Source organism: Schistocerca gregaria, chromosome X (genome assembly GCF_023897955.1).
Source record: "Schistocerca gregaria isolate iqSchGreg1 chromosome X, iqSchGreg1.2, whole genome shotgun sequence".
NCBI classification, from domain to species: domain Eukaryota; kingdom Metazoa; phylum Arthropoda; class Insecta; order Orthoptera; family Acrididae; genus Schistocerca; species Schistocerca gregaria.
Genome location: NC_064931.1, coordinates 652,520,268 through 652,534,411, shown reverse-complemented (window position 1 = coordinate 652,534,411; position 14,144 = coordinate 652,520,268). Strand labels below are relative to the sequence as shown.

General features: G+C 40.6%; 1 protein-coding gene across 2 annotated transcripts in view; it reads left to right on the top strand.

Moving 5' to 3' along the window:
* The first annotated feature begins 1,413 nt into the window (after positions 1 to 1,413).
* LOC126297795 (uncharacterized) overlaps positions 1,414 to 14,144 on the top strand; it is a 164,536-nt gene continuing 151,805 nt past the window's right edge. The window contains exons 1-2 of one of the 2 annotated variants that reach the window (XM_049989000.1): positions 1,455 to 1,500; positions 1,632 to 1,914. The gene's annotated coding sequence lies outside the window, so the exon portion shown is untranslated. Of the gene's footprint in view, positions 1,501 to 1,631; positions 1,915 to 14,144 lie in introns of both variants that reach the window. The other variant, XM_049989002.1, reaches the window with a different exon arrangement.

The following is a 14,144-nucleotide window of genomic DNA, read 5'->3' as shown; positions in this document are numbered from 1 at the left end:
AGCTTCCCAGAACCCCCCTAATACACAAAAATCGTCCCTTTATTCTAACTACAACTTCATTTCGTTCCACAACGTTCTGTCTAAATATTTAATTAACGCCATCGACTCTAATGGCACTTTTTTAATGCTGTTCTCGAAAGCTACCGGATTATTTTTATTCCAAAGCCAAATATGCCGCACGTTATCCACCTTTAAAGCAAGCTGCCGTTCATTACAAGTTTAGATTAGATTATATTTACTTTGATTCCAAATGATCCGTAGTGAGGAGGTCCTCCAGAATGTGGAACATGTCAGAAAAACAATACATGACAAATATTTACAACTAAAACAAATAAGCTAATGTACCATTCCACAGGTCCAAAGTGGAATGATCGTCATTTTTTAATGAACACTATATGAAAGAGTCATTTTACAAAAAATTATTGGACTGAATTTAAAATTAAAAAGTTTTTTATTTATTTATAAGGTAATAAACATGTAATACAGCTACTATAATACTTATTTACAATGAACACATTACTGCACTGAAATGGTCCAGAGGTTAGGTTGTCCTTGCACACACACACATATATATATATAATCAGTTGGTTTTACTAAGGAATTCATCAATGGCGTAGAAGGAGTTGGTCACCAATAAATCCTTTAGGCTTCTGTTAAAGTGAATTTCATTGGCTGTTAAGCTTTTTATGTATGTGTGTTCCTGAATAATCCACACCTTTTTGTACAAGACTAAGTGACTTAAAAACCTTGTGAAGATTACTCTTATTTCTAGTATTGATTCCATGAATTGAGCTGTTGGTTTGAAAAAAGTGATATATTTTTAATGGCAAATTTCATTAAGGAATAAATATATTGGGAAGCAGTAGTTAGTATCCCTAGTTCTCTAAACAGGCTTCTGTAGGATATTCTTGAGTTCACACCACATATAACTCTTACTGCACGTTTTTGTGCCCGGAAAACTTTAGCTTGGCTTGATGAATTACCCCAAAAAATAATCCCATATGACATTATGAAATGAAAGTAAGCATAGTATGCCAGCTTTTTCATTTTTATATCCCCGACATCTGACAAAATTCGCATTGCAAACAGAGATTTGTTAAGACGCTTCAGCAGTTCTGAGGTGTGCTCCTCCCAGTTTTTCTGACTTTCACTGCAGTTACCCTACATTTATAGATGAATTAATGCTACCGTATCAGCATTTCGCAGCCAGAGCGTACCCTCGATTGTAGGTATAAGTGCAGACAGTGAAGATCTCTTTGCGTGCAGTGGGCAGAGCGGGACAAAAACGTCTAGGAGGTAGGAGCCAGAAGAATGTCTGCAGGTAAGCAGAGCCGAAGCCGGCTGAAGGCCGGCGGCCCTGGAGGGAGATGCTGCGCTGCGATAGGCCGCAGCCGGCCATACCTGCGTGACGTCACAAGGAGCTGCCCGCGGCTGCTGCTCCCCTGCCGCTTCCGTCAGTCGGCCAGCCAGCACCGAGACAGCCGCTGCTTCCTTCTTCAGGTCAGTCGCAATTCCCAACCCTCTAGTGGCAAGCTAACAAAATAACCTGCCGTACGCTCTCAATAACACGACAGCTATGCCTGGTGCTAGAAGTGCTTTTGTGAGATTTCTCCTTCCTGCCGCTGGTGAAGGTACGGTGCGACGTCAGACAGCGTAACAGCCCACGCTTTCCAAGCTACGAGGCGACGCTCCGCTCTGAACCTCTGTGAGATCCAAGAAACACGCAACCAGTGGAGCTAAGATCATAAACACCGAGCAAAAGAAGAACGAACTACTCAAAAGAAACGATTATAGATTACCCATTGCGTCAAAACAAGATCTACCGGACAACGAGGTACTAATTTTACTGGAGTGGTCATTCTACAGACACGGAACACGCAACCTATGGAAGAAAAATTTTGGCGAAGTGTTCAGGTAATTCAAAATTATCCGAATGGTGATTCTTAACGACATTTATGGTAGAATCAAATGCTGTTCGATATTAAATCTTTTTAAGAGGTGAAAAAGTAACAACTGTGCAATCAAAAAGACGACGGGGAACTTATTTTATTTTAGATGATCTCCAATATCCCGTAGAAAAGCATGAACGTAGAAACTCATTCCACCATCCAGGATAATAATAAGAGAATACTGTAAAAGCGATCGCTGGCATTCGTGTAAAAGACAAGACAGTGTACACTGCTTTAGCAGACGCCTGACAGTGCTATCGTGTTGGAGGCTTCTGAGATAGTAAGGCAAAACGAAAAGATTTTCTACCGGAACGGTTTAAACGCGCCATTGTAGATCAATTTATTAAACAACATTCCAAACAGTGATGTACGGTATACATTAACACGGCATTTTTTAATCCCTAAAACATATAGGAGACATTATTTTCCTACAAAATATTCTGAAGAGTTTGCTGCACTGTGTTGTTGCGCTGACTGTAGGCAGCATGAGCAACACAGGTATTTCCTTACCTGACGTCATCTTCTTAGCACTGTCAGTACCGAGAAAGTAGGCGTTGGTCCAGCCCTCCCACCAACCGAAGTCTGTTTGAAAATGCAGTGTTTCCGGACAGGCTTACAGATACCACCAACCGACAGGAAGGTATAAGTAACGCCTCTTTACAGATAATACTTTTTACCACACATATTTTACAGAAAACCCACAGATGTAAACTAGGACCTCCAACATACGATGCATTGCCTTGTTTTTGACTGAGCTGAATAGAAAAAAATCCAGACAATCTACTGTTTTTATGTGCATTCTGTTTCTCACATTGTATGGAAATTTACAGATTTCGGTGTCGAAATGCAATATTTTTACCGTATTGATAGGATGTTTATATTTCAGAATCGGGTAGACAACACGAGGGTTTCCAAGAGACAACACTATTCTCCAACCATTTCATCGCGCATATCTCTACAGTTATATTGTTTGTGCTGAAGTAAACTACTGTCTGACAAAAATTCTCTTGGGTGCATCACAAATAAAACTCTTGAGACGCACAGCCACTTTGTTAGTACGTTTCGGCCACAATAAACAATATTTCATATTTCAGGTGAAACCTTTAAGAAGAAACTTACTTTAATAATCCAATTTAAAAATGGGAAACCGAGACGTAAGAACAACAGAAATTCGTCAGTTACGGAACCTCCTCTAGGATGCTTAGTGGAAACAGTCGTTTTCCAACGAAAAACACTATTAACAGCGTTCATTAACGAGATCCAGTAAGTGCATATAAACGAAAGCAAATCCATAGACATAGCCTACATTGTGAAGAAAGAGTCTTCCCTGACAGTAAAGGAGCCGTAGAATAAGTAATTATCAAATTCATTACTACTCATAAACTTGCAATAGAAATCAAAATAACTAGAAATACTCTGGAATGGCCCCTCTATTGAATTCCATTGACTTAGCTTTTGTTGTGTTTAAATGAATAGTTAAGTAGGTTTGTACTATTCCCTATATACAATGTTATCCTCGAGGAGGGCAGATGGGATAACAGAAGTGAAAGAATATTGTTGAAGAGATTTCTAAACAATGTTTGCCTATCGTCATGTGTTGATGTTCATATAGGTATCTTACATGTCTCTCACTTTGAAATGATGACTCGCTGTTAATTACTCTTTCATGATTCGCAACAAGTTATACGTCTTTTGTCACACTTCCACCCCTGACATCCTAGCGGGAGAACGTATTAGTTACTCCCCTATATGAAAGAGCCTTTCAATGGCGCCGAAAACTAGTTCATACCAAAAGAGAGAAATTTTCGGATGCTTGCGACATAAAACTGGACTGTAAACTATAATGATAAAGTTGTGTAGATTACTACAGACCCCCGACGTGTTTGTGACTGTATAATTGTTACTTTTAAATTGATGAAAATGAATTAACTTAAAACTTCCATTGAAATGGTATTTCATTCGATCAGAAACTTCTAAGTTTTCTGGAGAAAGCTCAAGCCTATATTTTATCTGTCATTTTATAAAGTTGTTTTTGAAGGGACCCAACACAAGCAGGGAACATGTTTTAGTGATTAGAGTAAATTAACCCTTTCCTATCTAAATTTCTTCTGGAGGAAGGAAAATTTATCTTTATGCTGTAATGCTCTTGGGTGATTTTTTAATGATTTTAATGATAGATGCATGATTTATACAAATATATGTACCCATTTTCAATACATACTTTCAACATTGAACTTCTTTTTATGGACGAAAGTAAATAATACTGGAAGATTCACTGTTGTAATAAATAAACTGGTAATTCAATAATTACCATGCAAAATAACAAAAATAATGTTCAACTGGACAATGGAGTATAGATTACTAAAAACTACCTGAATTCTGGCGGTCACAAGCTGCTGGTACTTTCACTTGTTGATATTTTTATTGTGATGCCCAACAGGTGGGAGCAGTTGTACGCGATAAAAGATTGAACATTCACAAATGTGTACACGATATTTCCATTGAGGAAAAATATTTGTGTGGCAGCTAATGCACACTAAATATTAATGTACAAAATTGTAGCCAGAGGGTCTGAAGGGGTTAAACACACAGTGGAATCTCTGCAATTTTCATTCCAGACACAACAGTTTCCACTTATGTTTATATTTTATTATTTCTAAAAAAAATGAATTGAAATTGTCTTTTCTGGAAACCGTAGAGCTTGTGACGTACAAGACTGATGTTTAATTGGTAACAAAATACACTAAGTGCAGCTTCTTATCACATATACAGAGCAGGAATAGCTTTCGTACAATAGCGCACCAGTATTAGCTGCACTTTGCTCAGGTAACAGTCAGCATAATAGCAGAGCGTAATAGCTCCCGACGGCTAAGATCATAATTTGGTGATAAACGTCTCGTCGACGTAAAGATCATTGAAAACAACGTCTATAGCAAATGACCAAGGATGGGGGAAGGAAACTGAGTGACTGGAAGTCAGTTCAAAGGTCGGACGAAGGCAACGGTTTACCATCTCCAACTGCACTGTGTCTAGTACAGCACAATGGTGCTCGAACTAACCTTTCGGTCAAGCTTTATATTTACCTAAGAAGAATGAATGACAAATTTGGCAAATCATTTTCTGCTGTGCAATGATATTCTGAATTTTTTTGTAGAAACCTGAAAACTGTTGAATTTTGTTTGGGAATCTGTACTGGAAAGTTGTAATACTCTCACGAGTATTTTTATAGATTTTTTGTTTACAAAGGACACAATCAGGTAGTGTAGGAAGGGTCCTAAAAGATTCTAAAAGTGTGTAAAGGTTGTATAATGACGTTATTTTCCGTACTCTTGGTATTTAGTTATTAACTCATATTTTCTTGGTTAAAATGTTTAGTAATTTCGAAGTTGAGATCTCAACAACCAGTATCTGCATGATCCAGATTTTAGTTTATCCTCGGACCAATACAAAGCGCTAAGTACGAAAGGGACACATTTTTTATTTAGTAGTTATATATTACTTCCAAGAACTACGTAAGTTCTTTGAAGACAGAAAAGAGAACGGCACGTCACATCGTAACTCAACAAAGTGCCCTGAACTGAACGATGCCTCTAGTAAGAATATGGTGACTTCCTTCCTTTAAAAAGTCTTCGGTAGAACGAATAGCACTTTTTGTTAGTGTTGCTTAAGTGGAATAACAGAGCCCACGGTAAATTGCCGCCATCACCAATCAAGCACCAACAGCAGAGGATAATGTTTGACTGTAGTTGTTGGACAATACATGACCCTACAAATATTTTTCTGGATACTTAACGACCATTAAGCACGTAAGGTGGTGATGCAGATGGTAAGATATAGAGACCCCTTATGAACGAATCAAGCACTATTTTTCCACAGAATCACAATGCATGTTGAAACATATCTTGCTTTGGGATACCTAGGTAACGTCTTTAACGAAGAAATTGACATCAAGCTCTTGCAGTTATATCTTGACTGCTGAATACGTCCTTAATCGCCAGTTTACAAACCAAATCATTTACCACATGTTTTATATTAAAGCGGATGCAATGAAAGCGTTTTATCTACAGTGTCCGTTATCGTCGAAGGCAGAGCGAATAGGTCGCCAACTGCTCGCACCCTATGGCAAAGCAATGAGTAACTACACCATATCCATAGGTGACAGTAGCAATTTCCAACTCATGTCCGTAATTTTGCACCTAGATTTGTTACAGATGTGACAGGTTCTACAAATTTTCTTCTGATCTTGTAATTTGATACTATCTAATTGTCTCATTATACTCACTAATTATCTCATTATATCATAACTTAAGAATGTTAGGCATTCTGCTGTTTCACGCCTAAAATTCAAGACTCTTTCGAAAAAGTTAAGACAGTCGTATTTGTTCTTAATGTTAATAAATATAAGGAGAACATTCTTTGTGGGACTTTGAATGTGACTCTGTGATGTTGCCTGCACTATTTATTACGCTTAAATGAACGTGTATGCAGATCTGCGTCTGTAACTACTCACAGAGGCTGTAACACGGCGGATACTCTACTGCTGGTGATCCAGGTAGCAGGAAGCAAATCCTGTGGACCGGATAAGCATTGGCTACAGTGAAAGGGCGAAGTGGCCGTTGACCGCTCACAAGTCTTTTCTGCTTCAGTGGAAGCGTTTTCTCTACAAGGAACCTTTTCTTCGAAGGCAAAGTGAATTAATTGCCAACTGCTTGTATCCTATTTCAGGAAAATGAGTAACTGGACCATTTCTGTAAGTGGCAGCAGCAAACTGAGGTATTTAGGAAGAAGAAAAATAAGATCATGGCGTGAATTATCTGTTCATCCACGACCGCAGCGGAAAATTATGGAATTTCTGTGTTTTTGCGCGATTTTTGTACATGCTATGCCAAAATTGGTTCGAGTAAACAAATCAGTTTGTATTATAACCATGACAGTAGCATAACTATACATCACAAATGTGCGGAGCCTAATGTCGATTACTGTTTCTCTTAGCCTCCACCAGTAAATGACTTAACACTATGTTTTTACAATTGTTGTAGACTGGGAGAGATGAATTTAGATATATCCTGTTACTTGTAGTGTACTGCAAGGAACTTCGTTTTTTAAGACCTTAGCTTTCAAATCATAACTCGCAAGTATTAAAAATAAATCGAAGTATTCCTACTGTTAACTGTGATGGAAAACATAGTAGTATTTGGAAAAATTTTTCCATATTAGTAATGCATAATAATCGTACTTGAAAAACATAGTTATTACTGCGACCGTTACTAAGATTGTGCAAAACCTGGAAGAAATTATTGTTGTTAGAACACTTTCTACCTCTGTATAATGCGAAAAATCTAGAACGATGTATCCAGATGTCGCCATCACATAATAAATATTACCTTCTTTTTCTCTCCTGTCAATGGGATGGTGAACCGGCTTTGCAATACGTAGGCGATCAATCTGGGTTTTGCTCCCGAGGCCGTTTAGCATGTAGGTAGGACTCGTGTAATGGACGAACCAACATAAGGTGTGCAGGAGACAAATTAACTGTTACGTTTTCGTACTGTCCCGTCACATTCTAACAACGTTCGTAACCGCATTTAACACCGCATACTTGGTGCGGAAAAACAGAAAGATTGAGTTTAACGACCAGTCTGCTGCCGGATACTTAACTAAATTTGTTATTAGTTTATTGCCATCTAGTTGGCGAAAATGTCTTCAGAAGGCACCGGTAACAATATGTAAATCTAAAATACATTCGAGGAAGGACGAATTACATCACATTTTCTACATCTACATCTATATTTATACTACGCAAGCCACCCAACGGTGTGTGGCGGAGGGCACATTTTCTGAAGCCTTTTCGTCTAAAGAGTCTGGACTTATATCCAGAAGCGGGGTTCAAATGATTTTCCAGCCCTTACCGTACGTGCGTTTTCTACAATTTCCAGAAAACACTGAAAGCAAATATCGGCATTGTTCTCCAGCAGGTCAATGTTGCTTTCTTCCTTCCATACTTCTGTAACTGATCTTGGCAAATCGTCTGCCTATAATGATTTCGTCGGCGATGAGACAAACTGTAATTTTCCTTTCCTCTTTCGAATACCTGAATACCTTTGAGGCAGCTCTCACTTTTCCCAGTGCGGTCTTTTTTTCATAAAATGCAAATTGTGTTTTTTTCCTATATATTCTACTACTACAACGCCGCGCTTACACGCGATATAAGCATCCCTTTTCTTTCCTAAACTTTTCAGAACGCTTCGAAATTGTCTGAACACAAAGAGCCACAAAGAATTTAATTATGAACTTAGAAAACAGGCAGAACGAAGTCGTCGCCTGTTAAGCAAACTTTTAAGCTCTTAGCAATTAGTACATCTCGGAATTTATAAGGGCAGAGAGGAGTGTATTCATCTGGAAGAATATGTAGAAGAGATTATCACAGACACCTGGTATGAGGATATTAGATTCAGCACCTCTACAAATACGAAACATGTTTTCTCAATATCTAGGTGCAGGTGGCTGTGTAACCTTCACATCTAAAGTGGATAGGCACCTAAAACTTAGTTTACAGTTGCGCTATGCCACAAGTAGAACTAATATTGTATTCCTTCTCGAAACAAAGACGTATGGGTGTTTATCCTCCCTCGTGCTTATCTTATGTTGTCATTACAATGGTTACGAAAAGAGTATATGTGCTCCAAGGTTTCATCGTATACAACGTGTAGCTAGGTAGACAGCACATGCAACAACACTGTCTTAACGGTTTCTGGGTCTTGCCAACGCTACAAAAAACAAAACAAGAAAGCACACTCAGACTGCGATAACAGTTTGAACAAAGTCTTACAGCTTCCAAGAATAGAAGGCACTAGGCAGCATCTCTCTTCGTTGCATTAAATTTGATAAATGCTTCTTGGTAGACATGGCCTCCAGTTTAACATTCTTCCACAAGAGAAGACAACGGAAAACTGCTTTAAAAAGTATTCGGTATTTGGTTCTCATTATTTTCTCTGCAGTATTAATAAACTGAACTGATTGCAACATCTACAGACCACAAAATATCCTGCACCATTTATAATACGGCGTGATTCCTTAGAAATTACGTCAACGTGCGCATGTTGCGAAATAACTTAACTGACGTGACTAAAAACTCCGTCATGAAGACAATGGTCAGAGCTTACACAATTTTCCAGTCTCCATTGGTGGGCAGTTGATGATACCAGAACAGATGAGACTGTCTCACGGTTGCTCAGAGCCTAACTTGGAGACGTAACTAAAATTTCTGTGCACGTCCGAGGAAGCCTGAGCAGGACCCACTGTCCGTACCAATGTGAGACCAGTATAAGTTGTGACTTCTACAATTTGTGGACATACATCTCACCAGGTATTGTTGACAAGCTCGTAAATTTCCATATGAGTAAAAGAAACGACACTTGAAAGCTTCCCTGTGTACCTCTCCTAGGCATACTTCTAAATTTAAGGTATTTATACTTCCATCTTTTTTAAGGAAGATCAAATTATCATTAACATTGAGGTCTTAACTGAGAGCGTAATCTTAAATACTTTAATTTGGTTCAAATGGTTCAAATGGCTCTGAGCACTATGCGACTTAACTTCTGAGGTCATCAGTCGCCTAGAACTTAGAACTAACTAAACCTAACTAACCTAAGAACATCACACACATCCATGCCCCAGGCAGGATCGAACCTGCGACCGTAGCGGTCGCTCGGCTCCAGACTGTAGCGCCTAGAACCGCACGGCCACTCCGGCCAGCCTTTAATTTGGGTACGAAGCATTGCCACTGCTAACTGAAGTGCAGAAACTTATTGTTCTATTTCATGTGACATTCGGAAGAGATAGGAGCCACGAATTAAAGCACATATCTAAAACTGCCTAATTATCCACGAGAGTATATAAAGTCAGTATTAAAAAAGGACACGTTTTGCACTAAGACGCAATGGAAAGTTGTTAAATAAGTGAACAGGTAGAGCACCTCGTCCTGAACACTTCTTCGTGTCTTACTTGGAATGGTTTCCAGCCTGCATCTTGTCACGAAGCCTATAGCTATCTAAGACTATGTCACTTTAAGAACTAGAAACGAATTGCTTAGCGGTGTTGTTTGTAGAATAGGTGTGTCTTGTCAGCTGACTTGGGCGAGAAGAAGGAGCTTTTTGACATGACGGCGTGAAAAGGCAACATTGTTGGGCGCATTGCAGGGGCCGAGGCCGGTCTGTCGCTTTCACTTTCAGCTTTTTGTGTGGCCGCTGCCTTGTTCTCGCGCCGCTTAGCCACCGCCTAACAACAGCTTCACACGCACTGGCCGCGCTACTCCTACTCTGCTACTGCTAACCCTGCGAGCTACTCATACATCGCCAAGAATACGTTACTAGTGAAATGTTGCTGTTTACATTAAATTACACGCAATTAAGTTAACTGCGCTCGTTGTCGATGATAGCGGGTCAACCTAAATCATTTGAAAATCTCAGATAAATTAAAGATTCATATAGCAAGATCAACCCACTGCTAAGTGGTTACAGTGTACGCGTAGGAAAAGATCTGCTAAATTGACCGATATACACTGAAACGTCAATGAAACTGGTATAGCCATGCGTATTCAAATACAGAGATATGTAGAATATGGCAGAATATGGCGCTGCGGTAGGCAACGCCTATATAAGGCAACAAGCGTCTGGCGCAGTTGTTAGATCGGTTACTGCTGCTTCAATGGTGGGTTATCAAGATTTAAGTGAGTTTGAACGTGGTGTTGTAGTCGACGCACGAGCGATGGAACACAGCATCTCCGAGGTAGCGATGAAGTGGGGATTTTCCCGTACGACCATTTCACGAGTGTACCGTAAATATCAAGAATCCAGTAAAACATCAAATCTCCGACATCGCTGCAGCCGGAGAAAGATCCTGCAAGAACGGGACCAACGTCGACTGAAGAGAGTCGTTCAGCGTGACAGAAGTGCAACCCTTCCGCAAATTGCTGCAGATTTCAATGCTGGGCTATCAACAAGTGTCAGCGTGCGAACCATTCAACGGAACATCATCGATGTGGGCTTTCGGAGCCGAAGGTCCACCCGTGTACCCTTGATGACTGAACGACAAAAAGCTTTACGCCTCGCTTGGGCCTGTCAACACTGACACTGGACTGTTGATGACGGGAAACATGTTGCTTGTTCGGACGAGTCTCGTTTCAAATTGTATCGATCGAGCGGATGGACGTGTACGGATATGGAGATAACTTCATGAATCCACGGACCCTGCATGTCAGGAGGGGACTGTTCAAGCCGGTGGAGTCTCTGTAATGGTGTGGAGCGCGTGCAGTTGAAGTAATATGGGAGCCCTGATACGTCTAAATACGACGCTGACAGGTGACATGTTCGTAAGCAGTCGTCCGATCACCTGCACCCATTCACGTCCATTGTGCATTCCGATGGACTTGGGTAATTCCAGCAGGCCAATGCGGAACCCCACACGTCCAGAATTGCTACAGAGTGCCTCCAGGAACACTCTTCTGAGTTCACACATGCCCACTGGCCACCAAATTCCCCACGGAAGAACATCATAGAGCATATTTGGGATTCCTTGCAACGTGCTGTTCAGAAGAGATCTCCACCCCCCCGTACTCTTACGGATTTATGGACAGCCCTGCAGGATTCATGGTGTCAATTCTCTCGAGCACTACTACAAACATTAGACGGGTCCATGCCACGTCGTACTGCGACACTTCTGCGTGTTCGCTGGTGCGCTACACGAGATCAGGCAGGTGTACCACTTTCTTTGGCTCTTCAGTGCATAACGCCTTCCAGGAGTCATAGGACACGAAATAAACCTGCGTTCCCTACAGCCTCCTGTATATTACACAGTCCATTTCAAAGCGATTGCTGTATCTGGCATTCCCATTAATTATTGTATAGGGGACTGTCTGGCGGTCGGGGCTCAAAGAATGCAGATTTTATTGGTGCCGCAGGAGAGTATGAAAACTATTGTTCCTGATCCAGAGGAATGCTTCTAATTGGTTTTCGAGAGTAGAAGTGTTTTCATGTGTGAGAGAGACAGAGGGAGGTAGGAAGAGAGAGAGAGAGAGAGAGAGAGAGAGAGAGAGAGAGATGTCCTTTCTTTTCCCTCCATTTTTTCTATTCATTTTGTATGTAATAGCTCGCTCCTAATGTCAGTGTGTGTTTATTTTTGTTATTTACATAAAGTATGCTCATGTTATTGTTGACAGTTTTCTGTATTGAAATATTCTGCGTGGATAATGTAACCAGATTCGCTTCCAAGGGATTTCAATGGCTATTTGTTTCTTATGTTAAAGCTTCTCCTTGCAACTCATTGCTATGCTCATTTCTGTGTATTCCACTATATCTGGTGCCTGTATTCTTTTTTTTCTGTTACAATGTTTAGTGGATCTCGTCTGTATATTAGTTTTTAATGCTCTTTTTAAACTTGCCTCCAGAGGATGTTGTAGGTGTTATGAGTGAATTTACTGTAGCATGTGAGTTTGTTGTATTATGTTTCCCTTGCTCAGTTCATGTAGTTTTTGTTTTTATGTGGCTGGTGTTCTGACTGATAGTTATCGCCGTCAGGACATTGTAGCGAAGGTAGTAGATGGATCTGTAGAGAAAGTTATGTTGGAAAACAAAGCTAAATAGATCAGATGAATTACAAAAATATTTTCCATGCTTCAGCTGTTAAATTAATAGGACACACGCGTATTTACAGCGTGCCTGGTAGTTGATCTCTGCTATTGTTTTTGACACCTTATTGGAGATATCGAAAGTCAATAATGGAAAGGAATTCCCGTTCACGGAGAATACATAAATCGTGAAGTTTATGATTTTCTCCCAGCTGCAAGCTCTCATACTTGACGATCCTCGCCGCGGAGAGTTCCGGGCAGCTGAGTGTAGTCCAAACAGCTCTTCGTTGAAATTATGTACCGACCATAACTAGTTTGTTTACGTGTATGCGATACAAGTAGTTATATAATTGCGCCCTCATCTTCAATTTCCCAGCTTACGGAGCTTTCTCTTAATTACGCGCAACTCAATAGATTGGCGGATCTTCATGAGAAAATATTGCGTCATAGTAATAACGTAGACTAAACCGTAGCGGGAAATCACAGTATATTTGTAGCATGCCAGTAAAAGACAGGTTAATGTGTTTGCAACAGCCTGAGTGGGCAGACAGGCGGAGGTCTTCGATGGAGTGATTTTGATTGCATGTTGCGTGACTTTGGAACGACGTATTCGAATCATAGGGAAGCAGGAGATCACAGCTAACACGTTTAGGTGACATTACGTGTGGCCGGATCATTGCCAAATTAGAGGTTGACCACACTCAGTACACAGTTGGCCAGAATTTGAATTTCGCTTATAATGTCATTTCACAGCTGTGGATAGTATTCCAGGAAAGGGAAAACATTCAACGGCAGTACAGATAAGGTCGTCAGAGTTAAAAAAAAAACATTACTGGGATCATTATCTTCGTTTAACTGAAAACGTTGAACCATTAGGGCGGCAACCCTGCCTAGAGACAGCTGGGCCACACATTTATTACAAGACTGCGAAACGCTTCAGTCCGGAACCGCGGTGCTACTATGGTCGCAGGTTCGAATCCTGCCTCGGGCATGGATGTTTGTGATGTCCTTAGGTTACTTAGGTTTAAGTAGTTCCAAGTCTAGGCGACTGAGCCGGCCGCGTTGGTCTCGCGGTTCTAGGCGCTCAGTCCGGAACCGCGCGACTGCTACGGTTGCAGGTTCGAATCCTGCCTCTGGCATGGATGTTTGTGGTGTCCTTAGGTCAGTTAGGTTTAACTAGTTCCAAGTTCTAGGGGACTGATGACCACAGATGCTAAGTCCCATAGTGCTCAGAGCCATTTGAACCATTTTTTTCTAGGCGACTGATGACCACAGATGTTAAGTCCCATAGTGCTCAGAGCCATTTGAACGATTTTTTTTTTTTTACTGCGAAAGGTCTTTTCGAGGAACTGCTCTGGGACCAGCAAGATGTTTTCTCTTCACACAAAGGCACTATGCTGTTAGATGAATGTAATGGGTGGATCCAGCAACGTTTCAGATAATGTCTTGTTCACGGATGAGTAGCAATTTAGTCTGGAGAGTGATTCTCGTTCATCTGGGGCACCTCTGGGACACGTTAAAATCATGTCAGTATCAACATTATCCATTACGGATGTGAGCTAACGATTATA